Here is a 20,496-nt window from a genome sequence, read left to right as displayed (position 1 = left end):
GATATTTTATCTGAGTTTCATTGAACTCCAGGTACAACTAGTAGTACATACAGATGTAGCCATCTTTAACTTGACCCTGATAACTTGCTGCAGCGTGATATCACGCAACAAAATCCATTGAAAAGTAATTGAAAAAGTCAAGATATGCGATCTAGCCATTGTTTATTTAATGCGTTAAAAGTCAAGGTAAAGACGTCTAAATCTGTATGAACATTATTAGAACACTGATGATTGGCACCCTGTGAAACCATGTAAAGTACTGTACATCATGGCTCAACTTCTCATAAGAGCATGTGTGGTTTTACATAGGACTACAGATAACTCTACATTACATTGGTGAAGCAGTCCTTTAAAGTTAAATTACCAATTTAAAGTGTAACTATCGTTTGAGGTGACTTTTAAGAATAAGCTGCTATGTGTGTGTACATGAGGAATAGCAGTATTTCTGGCCATTATATGACTTGCATCAGCATTATTTTAGAAGTTTCCCCTCTGCAGGCTGCATCTCTGATTTGATCTCTAAATGAACTCAGCTCCAGTTTTCTCTGGACTCAGCACCAGAAGGGTGTAAACTAGTTGCTTTGATGTATCCAATACACAGCACACAGAGAAGAGGAAGTCTTGTTTCTGTCTCTCGCTCTCTCTCTCTCTCTCTCTCTCTCTCTACCCCCCTCTCTCTCTCTCTCTCTCACACACACTCTTTCCTCCCCCTTCTCTCTCTCTTTTTCTCCTCTCCCTCTCTCTCTCTCTCCTCCCTCTCGTTCTCTCTGCTCTCTCTCTCACTCTCTCTTTCACTCCTCCCCTCTTGATGGACTTCTATGGGCAGCAGCTGTAACCTGATCTATCATAATAACAATAATTCATATTCATCACTGCCTCTTTGAAAACATGCTTTACCAGAGAATTTAGAGTAACTGATCAGTGCAGGTGGTAGGAGAGAAGTCTGATAAGGGGAGAAAGAGGCCTTTTTCTGTAGTAAGACTTATTACAAAGCTTCTTGTATTGATTTATGCAAAAAAATTAAAGGCAAACAGAAGCAAGGGGTTGAATCCAGCGCTGTAGAAGATAAAACTGAATCTCGTTCCAAGTTTACTAGTATAAAATTAAAAAGGTCCAAAGGTATGGAGTCCTAATGTGCAGGAAGGAATGTCAGTCCAGTCGTAGAGCCTACGCGTTTCAGACGTGTTAGACGTCCTTAATCATGGCTGTTCAAAAACAGCCATGATTAAGGACGTCTAACACGTCTGAAACGCGTAGGCTCTACGACTGGACTGACATTCCTTCCTGCACATTAGGACTCCATACCTTTGGACCTTTTTAATTTTATACTAGTAAACTTGGAACGAGATTCCGTTTTATCTTCTACAGCGCTGGATTCAACCCCTTGCTTCTGTTTGCCTTCCACCTATCGTGCACCGACACGAAGATCCGAGCGACGTCCACGAAACATAAGCTACGTGTCAGGTGAGCTGGAGGATCTCTCCCTCAAAAAAATTAAAGGTCGGTTACTTTTTAACAATGAAAATTGTGTCCCAGTTTAAGTTACGTTCAAACAATATGCTGCTTAAATCACTATGAAGTCCACAAACCATTATTGCAAAAGTGACAACAGTGAAACCACATTGGTTGTTACCTTTGAATTAGCCTTTTAACAACTAATGGTAAATTGTCACTTTGTTAGTGATTGAACATGGTGAGAGAATGACAGTTAATTGTCAATTTCCTCAGAAGCTAATTTCAAAGGGAATACCAATATGACTGCACTTCTTGTCACTTTTAAAAAATGTCTGCCGGGCAGCAAAATAGAAAATCCAGCCTGGACGTCATGTGTACTCAGAATCCTGACACTTCTGAATCTTTTTTGTGAGATTCCGGCAAGTGAAACAAAATCTCGTTTAGCTCCGTAATCTCGCGAGATTTGGTTTCACTTGCCGGAATCTCACAAAAAAGATTCAGAAGTGTCAGGATTCTGAGTACACATGACGTCCAGGCTGGATGGTCATGTGTATTCATCATCAGGACACTGTAGTAATGTTAGGGTTTGTGTATGTAGCTGCACATAGTGATATAACTATATCGCTAGTGCAGTGTAAATGAATGGAGAGGAGTGCATGATGCCGATTGGTCAGCGTCATACACTCCCCTGTACAACGCCCACTTGGTCGAAAGTAAAAATACGCCCACTTGGGCATTAAGAAAGCTCATTAGCATAAACCAAAATCGCTCCTAACGTTGTGAAAATAGATCGTTTTTTAAAATAAAAAGCATTACTGTCACCTACATTATAGCGCCCATCTCCTTATGTAGGAGATAGGGCACTTATAATGTGGTGACAGAGCCGCTTTAAAGGCTATGTAAACCTTTGAGCACATTTTTTTTTAAATAAAACAACAAATTTTTTAATTGTTTCTTGTGAACATTTTTTTTTACTTTTTGAGATACAGCTTTTGTGTATCCTGGATACATACAAGCTGTATCTTGTGCTCAAACGCTGTGCTGACGGATTCGGGTTTGAGTGCAAGATACAGCTTCTATGTATCCTGTATCTCAAAAAGTAAAAAAAAAATAAAAAAAAGTTGTTCAAAATCCTTTTATACAATGGGTTTTTTTTAAAATTAGGTTTACATAGCCTTTAAATGAAAACAAAAAATCCGTAAAACTGTATGCGAAACACAGGTAGACAGGTTGAATCTGTTATTTGTTTTCCCGCTTTCTCTAAGCAGCTGTTTTTGTATTATGTTGCATACGTCCAACCCCCCTTGCATTTGCTATGAGGTCTTACTACTTGTTAATGATGTCATTTTGATATCTTGTACAGTGAACACCGAGACGTTTCAATTACTTTCTGCAAAGTGTTTACAGCTTAAGGGTCATCTGAGGCAGGACCGCTTGCTCCTTTTCAGGCATGTCTTTTATTGTATTGCTCACTTCACCACGGGCTGAGCAGATGGAGAATAGCTAGTAAAATCGCCCTGAATCCACTGCTTTTCTCATCTCTCCACTGTGCCATTTACATCCTGCTCACAAATGAGGTTAATAAAGCAATTTATGAGATGGATGCAGCCAAAGTGGATAATCCTGAAACGCTCAGTTAACTTTCCTATGTGCCCTCATGTCTTTTCTCTTTGATCAATGATCACTGTTCTAGTGCCTTATGTTTAGGATAAGTAGCTGTAATAGCCCCTGTTCACAAAACTTACACCTTAGTCAACTATAATATAGTCAATTTTCTAAGCCCTGACAAAGGTTTTCCCTGACCTGCTTTGCCATTTAATGTGTATTGTCAGATATATGTTCAGTTTCAAGTGCCCCAGAATGAATCAAAGTTCTTGTTATTTATGTTGGATTAAGCCTCATGGATAAAGCCTATATGGCAGCAGACGGTGTGTCAATGGCTCCACACTAAGGATCCATAGGCACCGCGTGTGCCGCCATATAGTGCCCCCATATGGCATCCAATAGTGCATGTCAGGAAATGTTTACATTGGTTGCCATATGAATAAGACACAAAAAAAGCCTCAGTACGCCGCTGTTTGAAATTGGTGGTACACGGTACAGTCTGACCTCATAGTTTGCTATGGGTGCCATATTATGGCTCTGTACAACTCGGGAGATGAGGGCAGGAGATCACAGTGATCACACCTATTTGTTGTTTGAGAAAGAAGACTGTGAGACCAGACTACAGCTCCATAATATATCAGGTTAGACGCACACTTTATAGTTTTTGATAAGTCTGTGGGGAAAAACCATTAAAGTGTAACTAAACGTTTGACAAACTTCTAACATGTCTTAGTGACATGTCAGAAATTTTTATTGGTGGGGGTCCGAGCACTGAGACCACACCAATTGCTAAAATGAAGCAGCAGAAGCGCTTGTGTGAGCGCTGAGCCGCTTCGTGTCTGTTCGGCTTTTTCCGGAAATCAATGTATCGGAGTATGGGCAAAATAGAAAGTCTATGAGTCCGTAGTCCGTCACATCGGCTTTCCGGAAAAAGCCGAACAAAAACGAAGCGGCTGAGCGCTCACACGAGCACTTCTGCCACTTCGTTTTAGGAATTGGTGGGGGTTTCAGTGCTCAGACCCCCACCAATCAAAACTTCTGACATGTCACTATGACATGTCAGAAGTTTGTTAAACGTTTAGTTACACTTTAAACTTTGGAGAAAAATGCTTTACTTCATGTGACATTTTTATTTTTGGCTTTAAGCAATACTATCATAGAAGGATTGGAAAATTATTTTGTGAGATTATCGAACTTTTACACAAATCACCTATAGAGGTACTTTAAATCACATACGTCTAGGAGATGAGAACATAACAAACACTAATCTTAATCGGTTGTTTAGTTTAGACCCTTTTCACCTTCTGGATTCACTAGAGACGTGTGAGAGCCCATAATTAGCTATGTATCCGTTTTCCCTGCAGCCTACCTTATAGGCATAAGAAAGTATTACATAGTGCCAAAGGAAATGAATGAGCATCCAAGGATTTTTATGTAACTTATTTATTAGGAAATAAAATATAAAAAGTTCCACTTTTACCACATAATCTTCCAAGGAAAATACAGAGCCAAGCAGGCTAAGCATCTTAACCACTTCCCAACCTGGCCATTTTCCCTTTATTCATTTTCATTTGTTCTACCCCACCTTTCAAGAGCCATAACTTTATTTTTACGATGAGGTTTTTTTTTCTTTGTAGGACGAATTGTTGTTTTTAAATGCATAATTTTATGTACTATATAATGTACTGGAAAACGTTCATAATAATTTTTTGGGGTGGAATGAAAAAAAGACAGCAATTCCTCCATTGTTTTTTTTATTTTTTTTATTTTTCGTCACTGGAGCTCTGTGAAAGTATCTCATACAATGCCTTCTGTGTCGCAGGCAGACAAAAATGGGCAGAGGTAGCACTTCCAAAAACAACAGCTTTTTATTCACCCTGTGCAACGTTTCAGACGCGAAGTTGCATGGGAGTGCTTGCAATGAGCTTTTATTTGCAGGTATTGAGAGGGTGGTGAGGAGCCGCCAACTATTGATGAACACTCTTTTGTACTGCAACTGGAAGCACATTGGATAATAAAGACAGAGACATTGGTCCCTCTGTGTCTGAGAGAAACAATCTTAGTTCAATTTTATAAACCTAAATAACATATACAAACATGTTTATAGTGTGACTTATGAAATTGCATACTTGCTTTGTAAGTTTTGTACTGTTTTACTTTTATTAACCTCGCTAGGAGGTGTCTCCTGGTTTTAATCATCCTATTAACCCCTTACCGACCTTCCACCGTCTTTTGACAGCAAGTAGTGCAGGTCCTTAAGGACCTATTACAGTGAGTGCCGATCAACGAGACAGCTCATTGATCGGCACTCGTTTGCTCCTGTCACAAGAAGCTATGTATGGGGACGAGCAGTCATTACTCCGATCGCTCGTCCCCATAGATTATTATCATGTCGGCAGCGCATCTCCCTGTTTACACAAGGGGATGTGCTGCCAACAACGATAATATTTTATGTTTTTAAAACTATACAATCAGCAGATGAACGAGCGTTTGTGCGTTCATCGGATGATCGCTGCCGTGTTTACACAGGGCAATTATCTGCAATGAGCGTTCTATGAATGATCGTTTGGCCGATAATTACTTAGTGTAAAAACCCCTTTAGGCTATGTTCACACGGAGTATTTTGGGGGAGGAATATCTGCCTCAAAATTCTGTTTGGAACTTTGAGGCAGATATTCCTCTCCCTGCACGCCGATTTTCGCGGCGATTATCGCGCCATTTTTCGCCCACGGCCATTGAGCGCCGCGGGCATAAAACAGCGAGAAATACGCTTTCTCCTGCCTCCCATTGAAGTCAATGGGAGGTCAGAGGCGGAAGCGCCCGAAGATAGGGCATGTCGCTTCTTTTTCCCGCGAGGCAGTTTTACTGCTCGCGGGAAAAAGACGCCGACGCCTCCCATTGAAATCAATGGGAGGCGTTCTCGGGCCGTTTTTGCCGAGTTTTGCGACGCGGTTTCCGCGTCAAAAAACTCGGCGAAATACCCCGTGTGAACATAGCCTTAGTCTACAGTGACGGCTTTTAGCATTGCTCACTGAGCTATGTTGTTTCCGTAACTCCCACAGAAGTGGATGGGTAGTTACGGAAACAGCGTAGCACGGCAAGCTACGCTGTTTCTGTAGCTCCAGAGTTCTGGAGATAGTGTAGCAATTGTGGTGGTTGTCGTAGCAACGGCCACCGGGTCTGCCTTGTATGGAGGCCTATGAGGATCAGCCTCTGGCTGGTCCTCATAGGCTTGCTGTCGGGGTGATTGTGACGTCACACTGACAGTTGGAATACATTACACTACCCAGGTAGTGTAATGTATTCTAGCAGCGATCAGTGCTGCAGGTAAAAAAGAAAACTGTAAAAAGTAAAAAAAAAAGTTAATAAAAATGTTTTATAAAAGTGTAAAAAAAAAGTTGCTTTTTAAAGTCTTTTATTATAGGAAAAAAATGAAAATGTTAAAAAAAAGTACACGTATTTGGTATCACCGCGTTTTTAACGAACCAAAACTATAAAACTATAATGTTATTTTTCACACAAGGTGAACACCGCAAAAAAAATAAACGAAAAACAATGCCAGAATCACTATTTTTTGGCCACCAACCCCTCCCATATAGAATAAAAAGTGATCAAAAAGTCGCATGTACCCCAAAATAGTACCAATAAAAACTACAACCAATAAACAAGCCCTTACACAGCTTTTTTTATAGAAAAATAAAAAAGTTATGGCTCTCAGAATTTGGTGACAAAAAATAAATTATTTTATAAAAAAGTGATTTTATTGTGCAAACGCTGCAAAACATTAAAAAAACTATATACATATGGTATCGCCGTAATCGTACTGACCCACAGAATAAAATAAAATGTAAGTTATAGCACATGGTGAACGCCGTAAGCAATAAAGAATTGAAACAGCCAATATCACTGTTTTTTGGTCACCTTAGCTCTAAATAAAATGTAATAAAAACTGATCAAAAAGTTGTATGTACCAAAAATTGGTACCAATAAAAACTACAGCTCATCCTGCCAAAAATAAGGCCTCACACTGCTCAATCGACCAAAAAATACAAAGTTAGGTCTCTCAGAATGTGGGGAAACAAAACAATTTTTTTTAACAAATAGTTTTTTCTTTGTAAAAGTAGTAAAATATATAAAAAAAACTATATAAATTTGGTATCACCATAATTGTATTGAGACTCAAAATTAAGTTAAGTTGTCTTTTTTATCGCATGGTGAAAACGGTAAAAAACGAAACCTAAAAAACAATGGTGTAATCACAGTTTTTTCCAAATTCACCCCGCTACAAAATAGATTTTCAGTTTTCCAGTACATTATATGGTACTTTAAATGATGTCAATATAAACTACAACTCTTCCTGCAAAAAATAAGCCCTGACATCACTCAAAGTTATGGTGTTTGGAATACAGGGAGTGAAAAACGGAAATGAAAAAGCAAAAATAGGATCAGTCCTGAAAGGATTAATTAATTAATAATAAAAAAACTTTTAAGACCACATGTGGGATATTGCCATACTCGGGAGAAATTGCTTTACAAATCTCCTTTATCCCTTGTTAAAATATAAAAAATGTACATATTATTTGTCAAAAAATTGGATATTCATTTTCACAGCCTAATTTCATGAAATCCGACAAAAAAACCTGTGGGGTCAAATTATAACTATACCCCTAGAAAAATTCCTTGAGGGGTGTCGTTTCCAAAATGGTGTCACTTTTGGGGAGTTTCCGCTGTTTTGGACCCTCCAATACATTGCAAACGCGACATGGTACTGAAAACCAATCAAGCAAAATCTGCGCTCCAAAATCCAAATAGCACTCCTTCCCTTCTGACCCCTGCTGTGGGTCCAAACAGCAGTTTATTTCCACATATGGGGTATTGCCGTGATTGGGAGAAATTGCTTTATAAATGTTGGGGTGCAATTTCTTCTTTATTCCTTGTAAATATTAAAAATGTCTATGTTTTTTCAGAAAAAAAGTAGATTTTCATTTTCACAGACTAACTCCAATAAATATAGCAAAACACCTGTGGGGTCAAAACGCTAACTATACCCCTAAATAAATTCCTTGAGGGTGTAGTTTCCAAAATGGGGTCACTTTTGGGGGGTTTCTACTGTTTTGGCATGACCAGACCTCTTCAAACCTGAAATGGTGCCTAAAATATATTCTAAAAAAAAAAGGAGGCCCCAAAATCCACTAGGTGCTCTTTGGCTTCTGAGGCCTGTGTTTCAATCCATTAGCACACTAGCGCCACATGTGTGAATTTTTTTTATTACAAATGAATTTCGGCAAAAAAAATAAAATTTGTAAATTTCCCCTCTACTTTGCTTTTTTGCCTGTAAAACGCTTAAAGGGTTAATAAACTTTCTGAATGCTGTTTCGAATACTTTGAGGGGTGCAGTTTTTAAAATGGGGTGATTTATTGGGGGATTCTAATATATAAGGCCTTCAAAACCAATTGAGAACTGAACTGGTCCCTGTAAAAATAGCCTTTTGATATTTTCTTGAAAATGTGAGAAATTGTTGCTAAAGTTCTAAGCCTTGTAGCGTCCTAGAAAAATAAAAAGACATTAAAAAAACAATGCAAAAATAAAGTAGACATATTGTAAATGCTAACTAGTGACTATTTTGTGTGGTGAAAAAAGAGAAAAAGGAGGAAACCTCCAACTCACCAATCCTGCGTCTCAAACACGAACCTCGCTCGGATCCCTGCGATGGCCCACGGTGAGTAATGTAGGAGAAAAAAGAGAAATGATCCAGCGCTGTGTGAGGATAAAAGGGATACTCCATTCCCACTTTTATTGATACAAAGATAACTTTAAAATTGAAAGGAGACGCAGTGTCAAGGTGGTTGTAATGCGGGCAGATGCTCGAGCCTACGTGTTTCGAACACCGACGGTGTTCTTATTCATGGCAAAAATATGGTATCCAGTAGTGGAGGTGAGGTATTTTACTTTGCTGAATGAGTTCCCAACCGCAATGCAGCTTCTATAGTCACACAATAGTGTCACAATTATATTGTTCTCTCTCTTTGCCTTCACATACTTTTAGATTGCATTAATGGCACAGTCATAGCATAGATTGGATGTGTCCTAGTTTCTGCTATGCCCACAGTTTTTGTTATTTGTTTTGTACAGAATGGTCTGAAATATAATTCTGTTCTGCTGTGTTTTTTATAATATACATGGAATGTTTTAGTCATAGCAAATGCGACATGATAGCAATAATGATAATTAAAAGGGGTTTTCTACAACCAACTGTGCAGAGAACTGCATTACAGTCCTATTCATTTTAATGGAGCTACATTGCATTTCACAGCATCGAGGGCGCCAATAAGCAGGAAAAATGCGGAGAGGACCTTGACCTCTTTGTTAGGATAAGTGGGAGTCCCAGAGGTCTGACCTTTACCAATCATAATGTCCTAATGATATCCTAACAATATGCCATAACATTACAAAATGGGAGTGCCCCTTTAAGGCCTTAAACAGTGACTACTCTCACTCAACCATGAGAAGGGCAGAAGAAGATGGGAAGAGAAGGAGGGAGTGCTCTTGAATGAATATGCCGTACTCATAAGCATGTATTGGTTTTCTATGTATGAGCGGTGGTTTTCTTTTACAGGGTTATAACATAAATGTCATAATGTTTTTGTGCCATTTGTCCTAGTAACCCTTTGGATCTAGAGCAGCATATTTTACTGATACGACACTTGGACTCATTCCGTGTGCACAGAGCCTGGGCGGAGGTTTAATACTATGGAGCCGTAGGCTGTGTACCGATGTATAGTGCCTCCAAACAAGACGAATTTATAGAGGTATTATCCCCTAGGTGAAATCTGACCATCTATATGTTTATATAAGCAGGACGCCATTGTACAATTTACTATGTCTCTCATGCATTAAACTGAGAGCAAAGCTATTTTCAAGGAATGTCCAGGGAGATTTCAGCACCTTCATAAAGTAAGACCTTTACATATACTGTAGGTACCGCATCTCACTTGGCTTGTGAAAAAAGGTTACGGTCACAGAGAAAAGCATAAAAAAGGTTTATGGAATGGTGACATTAACACAAAAAAAATGTGTTTTTCCAAAGAGAGCTTCAGGGAATACAAGTGCTAAGGCAGGGAGCTCATAGGTAGATTACAGTGGAAATGACTGCAGAGTTTTCATGACCACAGCACAGGCTCGTATAAATGTAAAGCAGGTGTGATAAACTACACAACTGCTCTCTCAATCTAATTCCCATTAACTGGCTGACATAATATTGGCATGTCATCATTACGAGGAGCCGTCACAAGACTTGAAAGTCAGGGAACAGGAACAGACTGACCAATGCTTACATCTATATCAAGTTAAGAAAAAAAAACTAACCCTGGCACCCAGTACAAAAACATATACCCAAACAATTCACATATACACACAAACTATGCAAATACATGATCACGTTTGATTGAAAATGCTGATCTGAAACTGAATAAAGCAGAGGAAAAAAAACACAGGGCGTATGTTACATAGAAAATGATAAAAGGCCTATATTTGTGTAGAGAAAACCTGTATTTAGCATGTGTTTTTAAGCGCTTTTGTTCTTGGTGCTGCCATGCTAGGACCTTCCTTCCCGGCACTCTTAGGTGTTGGCAATTCAACTGTATGTTTGCAAGAAATAGAGAAGCGTGTATGACTACAGGATCAGACTACACAGGGTTTGTTTGTAGTCTGTAACCATGAAGAAACATAGGTCTACTTAGGAACCTATAGGCCTAATACATTAGGATATTTTTATTTAACGGTATTTACAAAGTTGATTCATTCATTATTTTAGATGCATTAGATCAATAAAAACTATTGTTGCAAATTTGTTTATAGTCTATTTTTTTCCATAGTAGAAATGTGACTCTTTCACTTATAACAAAATACTAAGGAAACATGCACCACAATTTTTTTCCTAGCCCTGGCCCTGTGTGTAAACTCAGCTGCAGTGCTCCCCATAACAAATCCACGCATAATAGATTCACACAACTGTAACTGCTGCATTGCTCCCATGAGAGGCAGGCACAGTGACAGTAAAAACTTTCACCATAAGTAACAGCTGCAGTGTTCCCATCCATGACAGAAACTTTTACTGCTTACAGAAGCTACTCATGCGCCAAATGCTGAACATAGAAGTGCAATCATCTGGGGCTTCTGGCTCTGGCGCAGGAGAGTTAGAACAGAGGAACAGTCAGATGACAGCTCTTTAGAGATGAGCAAATCAATTCTCTACAGAGCTCTTCTGTTGTCTACAATTGGGTAGGGGAAGCAACTGCACCTCCCTAGGCCACGTAGCAGAAAAATGTAGGACATTGTTTTGGCAACTATGTTCTAGAATGAACAGACCTGTCCATTCTTAGGGCTCATTCAGATGAACGTGAATAACGTCTGTGTGCTGCGCAGCGAAATTACGCGCAGCACACGGACCCATTGATTTTAATGGGGCCGTTCACACATGCAGAAGTTTTCACGCAGCGAGTGTCCGTTGTGTAAAACTCACTGCATGTCCTATATTGGTGTGTTTTTCACGCACCTATCGCCAATTGCAGTCAATGGGTGTGTGAAAACCACACACCGCACACGGATGCACATCTGTGTGCGGTGAGTAATTTGCGCATCAATTCAATTGAAAATAATAATAAAAAAAAAGATGTGCTTTGCGAGTGGTTAAATAACACATGCCACTCGCAAAGCATTCTGATGCATAACGGACAAGATTCAGGCGCGTTTTTCACGTGCGTGAATCTGATCATCTCGTGTGAATGTAGACTAAGGGCATGGCCACACGTGGCGGATTTCCTCCGCAACTGTCCGCATCAATGCCGCACAGAATCTGCATTGCAGATTCTGCAGCGGATCTGCCCAAAATGTGCAGTAAATTGATGCGGACTAGCTGCTGCGGACTGCGGGAAAAGTGCTTCCCTTCTCTCTATCAGTGCAGGATAGAGAGAAGGGACAGCACTTTCCCTAGTGAAAGTAAACGAATTTCATACTTACCGGCCGTTGTCTTGGTGACGCGTCCCTCTTTCGGCATCCAGCCCGACCTCCCTGGATGACGCGGTAGTCCATGTGACCGGTGCAGCCTGTTATTGGCCTGTGATTGGCTGCAGCCGTCACTTAGACTGAAACGTCATCCTGGGAGGCCGGACTGGAGACAGAAGCAGGGAGTTCTCGGTAAGTATGAACTTCTTTTTTTTTGACAGGTTGCTGTATATTGGGATCGGTAGTGACTGTCCCGGGTGCAGAAACAGTTACTGCCGATCGCTTAACTCTTTCAGCACCCTGGACAGTGACTATTTACTGACGTCTCCTAGCAACGCTCCCGTCATTACGGGAGCCCCATTGACTTCCTCAGTCTGGCTGTAGACCTAGAAATACATAGGTCCAGCCAGAATGAAGAAATGTCAAGTTAAAAAAGCAAAACGCATCCGCAGCACACATAACATGTGCATGACAGCTGCGGACTTCATTGCGGAAATTAGAATCTCCATTGAAGTCAATGGAGAAATTCCGCCATGAGTCCGCAACCAGTCCGCCACTGCTCCGCAACAGACAGAGCATGCTGCGGACACCAAATTCCGCTCCGCAGCCTATGCTCCGCAGCGGAATTTTACGCATCGTCTAAACGAACACTGCTAAATTAAAATGGAAGTCAATGGAGAAACGGCTCCGCTGCGGATTAACGCTGCGGCGTGTCCGCAGCGGAATTTAAGTGAAATTCCGCCACGTGTGAACCCAGCCTTATTGTTTTCTTGGGAAGTAAGGAACAGCAAAGTTTGGTAACCACTTATGTATCTAAGGCCGAATTCAGACAACCGTGGTGTACGTTCATGTGAAGGCCGTTAAACAACAGTTGCCACATGGATGAATGTATTAGAATGGGGCTGTTTACTTGGTCCATTGAAATATAGAACATGTCCTATTCTGTTTTCACAGATCCCTTGATAGATTCATGGCTATGGGGATCCGTGAAAACGGGATCCGCACTGGGGCAACTCGGACGTGAAAAACAGTGGTTTTTCATGTCCGAGTTTCCGCACGTTTGTCTGAATTCGGCCTTACACTAGTAAAATTAAACACAAGTTCTTCTAAGCTAAAGATGCATGTTATTGGGAAAGTCAGAGAAAAAGTGTTACGTCTATGGTTTAACCATTTCCTGCATAGATCCAATTTTTACATTAAAAAGTTGTGTTACTTAGTCATATTGTAAACTAAACCATAAGTTGTTAAGTCTAGTTGTATTCACATTTGCATGTGGAATTTCTATTTATCAAATTAGTCAACTTCCTGAATGTTGCTTATTTACTCATTTAACTTTTCTATTCAAGGAGTACCCATCTTTTCTTTAATAACAGCTAAAAATATTATTTGTAAAATTGTTGCTCTTAAAGTGTTACACTGTAATCTAGTAAAATCAATGCAGGACACTAGTCTGTATAATGTAATCTGATGATATTGCACACATTGAATTTGTCTATACTGACAGCAGAACTCTGGTACCTTACTAAATAAGATGAATATTGTTCACCAAACGGATTGCCAGATAGAGGAGAAATGTGTTCCACATAGCAGGAAAGGTAATGAACTGTAGATCTTACATACTGTAAGTGAGGGGAATACGTGTAGACTCTGTATGAATTTTCAGAGGTTGAATTGCATTCAGAATTCACATTGTACTTTTCAAGGTGTCCCTTTAAACCAACAGTTTAATGTCAACAAAGTCTCTGCATAGTGACTTTGAAACACTGGAACATTTGTACAAAAGAGATTTTGCAGCTCTTCGAAAAATCAAACTTCCTTTTAAGTTATCCGTTTTCAGTATTCTTTTTTTTCCTTCATTTCAAGTCTGTCAGTGTAATGTATTTACCCAACATGGAATAATATATAAGAGTTGACAGGGGCAATGGCATACATACCAGAAAAGCAAACCATGCATCTGCCATGGGGCCCTTGGAGAGAGCAGCCAAGCTCTGGTTGGTCTTATCCCTATTGCTATTGGGTGGCTGTGCAGGACTCCTCTCTCCAAAGGAACTACATTGTTAAAGCAGATCTGTCAATAAAATATGCTGCCCTATTTAAGGACAGCATATTACAGGGACAGGTACACCCTACTATTAGTCCAACTATAAGTCCGCTGAACACTTACATAGCCTTTAACCCCTTCAGGACCGGGCTTATTTTGGCCTTCAGGAACAGCCCCATTTTTCAAATCTAACATGTGTCACTTTATGTGGTAATAACTCTGGAATTGTTTTACTTATCCAAGTGATACTGAGAGTATTTTTTTCATAACACAATGTTCTTTATGTTAGTGGTCAATTTTGGTCATTATGTTTACTCTTTATTTATTAAAAAAAAAAGTCAAAAATTTAGCAAAATTAGGATTTTCCTACATTTGAAATCCTCTGTTTTTAAAATGGAAAATGGTACCAAACAAATTAAAAAATGAATTGGGTTTACTATGTTTTCTTTATGTAGGCATCATTTTTTTTATTTACTTTTATTTTTTTCAGGACTTTATATGGCTTATATGTTTGAAAGCAGTTTTTCAAATATTCAACCAAATTTGCAAAACGTATTTTTTTAGGCATCACTTCAGTTCTGAAGTGGCTATATTTTTTTTCGAAAACTAAACCCATCAATAAATGTATCTCGAGGTATAGTGAGCATTTTGACCCCTAAGATGTTTCATAAAATGTATTAGAATTGGGCCATGAAAATTAAAAATACGCATCATTGCATTCCAAGTAATAACTTGAGGGCTTGATTTTCATGGGACGATTTGTAGTTTTTACAGGTATTATTTTAGGGTAAATGCAATTTTTGGGCACTATTTTTATTCCATTTTTTTGGAGCTAAGGAGAACAAAAAACATAAATTTTAGCTGTTTTTTATAAATTTTTTACGGTGTTCACCATGCAGTATAAACAACATGTTTACTTTATTCTGTGGTTCAATATTATTATGGCGATACCAAATTTATATAAATTTTAAATGTTTTACTACTTACACAATAAAAACACTTTTTTCTAAATAAAATTATGTTTTTTTGTCCCCATATTCTGAGAGCCATAACTTTTTTATTTTTTTGTTGATAGAGCAGTGTGAGGGCTTATTCTTTTGCGTGACAAACCGTTGTTCTTTATTGGTACCATTTTGGGGTACTTGCGATTTTTTGATCAATTTTTATTCAATATTTTTGGAAACAAGTTGACCAAAAATTACTATTGTTTTTTTTATCATTTTTACAGTGTTCACCGTTCAGCATAAGTAATAAGATATTTTTATAGTCAAGGTCAATACAAATGCGGTGATACCTATTATGCATCCTTTCATTATTTAGTTTTTTTCTAATTATGAAGGACTTGATCAGGGAAACAGGGCGATTCTTGTTTTTATTATTAAAGGCTATTTATTGAAGGTGGTTTTATTTTTAAAACAAATGAGTATTAGTTTAATACATTTTGTAAATAAATTTTATTAAAAATCATTTTTACTTTTTAAGATACAGCTGCTCCGTGTTCTATATACATATAGCAGCTGTATCGTACGCTATTCACTGAATCCGTCAGTCCCGTGGCCCTGAGGAGTTTAGTGACAGCAGGTCCTGTAGGACTGATGAATTCAGTGAATAGTGAATGATACAGCTGCCATGTACAGAGAATACAGAGCAGCTGTATCTTAAAAAGTAAAAATAACTTTTAATAAAATGTATTTACAAAGTTTATTAACACTGATACACATTTTTATTTAAAAAAAAAAACACTTTCAAACATTTACATAGCCTTTCCAACTTTTTTTTTTTACACTTACTAGGGGACTTGAATGCCTGATCTTCTGATCCCCTGTCCAATACAAGACACTACTTATGTAGTGCCATGTATTGTTACTTTGTGCTGTCATTTTTCAACTGACAGTTAGTCTTTTAGGTCCTGCCTTTGGCAGGGAACTAATAGGCTTCTGTACATGGCCAACCAGAAGGCCATTGTTAGGATTTCTGGTTGCCATAGCAATCATTAGCACCCCGCGATCGCTTGCGAGGGGCCAATGGGGTTCAGAGCGAGCCCCGTCTCTCTGTGATGCCTCCGTCGCTATTGACCTGGCACCTAAGGGGTTAAACAGCATCGATTGGAGATAACTGTGATCTCCGCCGTTGCAGCAGGATGTCAGTTGTATATTACAGCCGGCACCCGCTGCGGATGGCGTGGGCACAACTGCACCCATATGTGTTAAGGCATGGTTAAAATGGGCGTACAATTATGCCCATATGCAAGAAGGAGATAAATAACAGCAACACTGAAGAAAAAATTTATAAAAGCAACACACTTTGATAGAGCATAATCAATATATGCACTCCAAGAGCATTAGTACTGTGGGCTGGGCACAGTTCCAAACAGAAGCGTCCCCCCATAATTTACCACAAAGGCAGCTCCATAATATATGAACAACCACAAAGAAGAAAGAAGAGCTTATAGCCAATATTATGTAAAAGATATAATTTTATTAACACATATGACAAAACAAGTTTTAAAAGTTAATGAAAGGACAAGACCCTAGTATAAAAATAGTAGCGATTACTGACACTCACAGTGTAGTGTAGTGGGTATCTGCATCACCGAATAATGGTTATATATAAACTCTAATAGAGTAGATTCCCATATTAAGACGTTAGTAAACCATACAACAGTGTAGTACGTCAAGTGATAAGGTAGAGGAGTGAAATAGACCAATGATTAAAGTACAGTGCTAATGCATAGATACGGTGTTTATAGCAGATGGCAATAGCTTACCCATAGATGTAAAGACAGTGTTCAGCGCTAGCTCCAGTACAAAGACCCCAAACGCGCGTTTCGCAAGAAGGTGCTTCCTCAGGGGGGGATGTGTTATGTATGTTCTGTAAAATGCTGCCCTTATATATTATCACGTGAAACATGGCGCAGTGTGATGACAGTCGGCGCATCTACCGTGACACAGCCGATAGCGAGGACCGCCCCTCCTCTGGCTCCAGGCGCTGGAGCGCACGTCCGGATTCCCGACGCGTAACGGGAGTTCCGGACATGCGCAGTGCACCCAAGGAGACGGAGAGGGAACAGCGTCGCCGCCAATGCCCAATATACTACAGATTAAACAACGGGTTCATATATTGCTTCCACGCCATTCTACAAAAAGATTCAGATCCGTGTTTTCTTACACTGTTCGATGCAGAAAATAAGAGAGGTTGGAAATTCCCCTCATTCCGCCATTCGGGCAGCAGACATAAGTACAGATTGTACAAGAGCCTAATAAAAAACATATATAAGACAGATCATGATTAAAAAGATGCATAGATGACAAAGATTATAGGAATGGAACAAAGCTTAGATTTTCATTAAGGCCTAGAGGTCTCATGGATCCTATCATCACGATCCATTTACATTCTCTTTGTGCCAGAATTCTCTTCACATTGCCCCCTCTGATACCACAATGTATTTTGTCAATACCACGTATTGACAATGTTTTTGGGTTACACTTATGGTATTTTTTTAAATGTCTGGGTAGTGTTTTCAGGGTTGTGGGGTCCTCAAATTCACTCGCTCCAATAATATCACGCACATGTTCCCTTGTGCGGATTCTCAATTCCCTGGACTTAAGTCCTATATAAATTTTTGGACAACCACATGTGGCATAGTACACCACATGTGTTGTGCTACATGAGATGTAATCCCTGATCTCAAACTGTCTCATCCCATCAGCTGACAAAAAATGGGTTGCTCGACATATATTGGTACAGGCCAGGGGCGTAGCTAAAGGCTCATGGGCCCGGGTGCAAGAATTCAGCTTGGGCCCCCCTACCCCTCCCCAGCACCACCATCATCATCAGACCCCTGCGCGCTCCTATGCCCAGATGCCTTGCCCAACAGCCCCCATAGTATAATGCCCCCACACAGTTAATGCTCGCATAGCTGCCCCCACACAGTTAATGCTCCCATAGCTGCCCCCACACAGTATATTGCCCCATAGCGTATACTGCCCCCCCATAATAGCCCCATGACGTATACTGCCCCCCCATAATAGCCCCATACCGTATAATGCTCCCCATATCAGCCCCCCATACAGTATAATGCCCCCCCCGCAATATCAGCCCCCCATACAGTATAATGCCCCCATATGTGCATAATTACTTACCTATCCCCGTTCCCACGTCGAGTGGAGGATCCTTCGCCTCCTCCGGTGTGTACTATGAGTGACTCAGCGCAGGAAGGCGCGATGATGTCGCTACATCCCACCTGCCTGCGTCGAGCTGCTCTCGGCACAGGGAATGCTGGATCAAGGAGATGTCAGCTCCTTGCTCCAGCATTGATTGGAACCGGGACCTTGGTGAGTGACTCACGAACCCCCAGGGGGACGCGACCCACAGTGTAGGGATGTCACGATACCAAAATTTGGACTTCGATACCGATACTTCGTTTACTTTGCCAACAGTAATAAAGAAAAAAAAAAAGTTCTTCCATTTTATGATGTGAGGGATGAGGTGTGATGATGAATTTTGAATGTGCCTCAGATTAATAGTAATTAACCTCATCATGTTTCATAATGGGTTAATGTGTAAGGTACATGATGGGGTTAATTACTATTAATCATTTTCATTGAGCGCGGACACATTTCCGTAGCGCTACGGATGGGTGTCCGTGCCGTAGAAATTTTCCGAAAATTATGGAACATGTCCGTCCTTTTGCATTTTGCGGGCCGTTCTCCCATACTTTGTATGGGAGCACGGCCCGAAAATGCGGGTGGCAGTCGGCGGCCGGCCGTGCCCGCAATCGCGGGCCCTGATTGCGGGCACGGTCGTGTGAATGGGGCCTAAGTGATAGAAAGCAATTTTTATTTTATTTTTTTACAGAGTACACATCATAAATGATGCAAAAAAATTGTTGTGCAGGTTATTACGGGCGCGCCAATACCGATTATGTGTATGTTTTATGTATTGAGACTTATTTTAATGTTTATTATAAAAAAGGTGTATGTGTATTTTTTTTATTTAACATTACTTTGTTTTTATTTTATTTTTAAACTTCAATGTACTGGCCTATAGCTATATGCCAGTACATTAGCCTGAGTACGGATAGTACACAGGCAGTTGTTAGGACATACCTCAGTATGCCCTAACAACAGGAAATATGGTAGGACAGCCCTGGGGTCCTTCAACAGACCCTGGGCTGTCTGCCCATATATGGTATGTCCCTTAATCGCGTCACAGATCCAGGGGCATCCCCCCTGCTCATTTTCCCCTGAATGCTGCAGTCCGCTGTGATCGAAGCATTCAGGAGAATAGCGGCGGAGATGAGCGGTTTCTCTGATCTCCGCCGTTATAGAGCAGGGCTGCAGCTGTGTAATACAGCCATTGCCCCGCTCCTGATATAAGTGCGCGCGCAGTCAGCATGAGGAGATGCGGCCGGCGCTGCACTAATAAGCGGCGGTTCAGGCATTGAGGACAGAACATGGGGGTGTTTTGTAGCGCGCCCACCATGTTCTGTCTTCAGTGCCGACGCTCATTAGTGCAGCGCCGGCCGCATCACATCATCCTGACGGCGCGCACATGTCAGGACTCAGGAGCGGGGCAGTGACTGTATTACACAGCCGCAGCCCCGCTCTCATACACTCATGTGTACTATACTGTATTGTGCAGTTTGCGGTGGAGGAGGGGGGGGGCTGTGATTTAACGCTCCCCCCCTCTCCACCGCATACAACACAATACATTACAATGCATCACATACATTACATTACAATACATAATGTTACAACACAATACATTACATTACACTGCAGCTTACCTGGAGTCCTCCGCACCGACTCTTCTGCTCTGTCTGGAAGCCGTGTCACGTGACAACACGGTCACATGGTACACTAAGTGTACCATGTGACCGTAACCCGGAAGTGCCGGCTTCACGGCACAGAAGATTTAGTTAGAAAACATGCTGTATGGCAACGGGGGCCCGTGGGCCCCCCAGGCTTAGGGGCCCGGTCGCAACTGCGACCGCTGCGACCCCTATAGCTACGCCACTGGTACAGGCTTTACAATCGCCACAGGGATAACATCCCTTTCTAGGTCCTCGAGAGCCAAATGGACACTTGTTATTTATTGTCACTTATATTGGCCATAGTCGTATAGCCCTTTTCCCTTTATGATCACTCTGTACTCTCAGTAACGATCTATAACACTGGGGTTTTAATAGGGGTCCGCCTCCATCTTGACATGCTATAAACCATACATAATACATAGTTTGTTACTTACAATATTTGAAGTCCTTCGATGTGATGAGTGCGCATGCCTGTGTCGGCTGCTGGCGGCGACGCTGTTCCCTCTCCGTCTCCTTGGGTGCACTGCGCATGTCCGGAACTCCCGTTACGCGTCGGGAATCCGGACGTGCGCTCCA

At 40.7% G+C, this 20,496-nt stretch overlaps 1 long non-coding RNA gene across 1 annotated transcript; it reads left to right on the top strand.

The window, feature by feature from the left end:
- The first annotated feature begins 8,681 nt into the window (after window positions 1-8,681).
- Window positions 8,682-9,974, top strand: LOC142657183 (uncharacterized). Its single transcript, XR_012849833.1, has 2 exons — window positions 8,682-8,780; window positions 9,723-9,974. It is a non-coding gene; the product is annotated as an uncharacterized LOC142657183 (long non-coding RNA).
- The last annotated feature ends 10,522 nt before the right edge of the window (window positions 9,975-20,496 follow it).

The sequence above is a fragment of the Rhinoderma darwinii genome, chromosome 7 (genome assembly GCF_050947455.1).
Source record: "Rhinoderma darwinii isolate aRhiDar2 chromosome 7, aRhiDar2.hap1, whole genome shotgun sequence".
Classification (NCBI taxonomy): Eukaryota; Metazoa; Chordata; class Amphibia; order Anura; family Rhinodermatidae; genus Rhinoderma; species Rhinoderma darwinii.
This window is presented reverse-complemented; position numbering and strand designations above follow the sequence as displayed.